Source organism: Penaeus monodon, chromosome 29 (assembly GCF_015228065.2).
Source record: "Penaeus monodon isolate SGIC_2016 chromosome 29, NSTDA_Pmon_1, whole genome shotgun sequence".
Lineage (NCBI taxonomy): Eukaryota > Metazoa > Arthropoda > Malacostraca > Decapoda > Penaeidae > Penaeus > Penaeus monodon.
The window spans coordinates 9,012,455-9,012,849 of record NC_051414.1 but is presented as its reverse complement, the minus strand read 5'-3'; positions in this window follow the sequence as shown (position 1 = coordinate 9,012,849).

Here is a 395-nt window from a genome sequence, read left to right as displayed (position 1 = left end):
TGAATTAATCTTATTTGTGTGGCTATGGATGACACTGTAGTCTAGGATTATTTTTCCGTCCTTTTCCCTCATGGTATTCACACCTGTGTCTGGATTGTGCTGTTAATTATGTAATATTGTTTTTATAACTGCTTTCTTACAATTTTTTTAGTAATTAGATTTGAACTTTGATATCAGTGAATGCATAAAGAGTAATCTCTATAGGGGAGAGTAAGTTATTAGTGCCAAAGGGACTGAAAATTACAAAAAGTTAATTTTGAAATTTGAGAAGTTGTTTTTAGGGATAAAGATTAAAGTCACCTTTTTTTCTGCAAAAACTTTCCACAAGAAGTATTTGAATGTTTGAGATATTTTCACACTAGCCAATGCCCTCTCCCTGAGGGGAGACCGCTGTG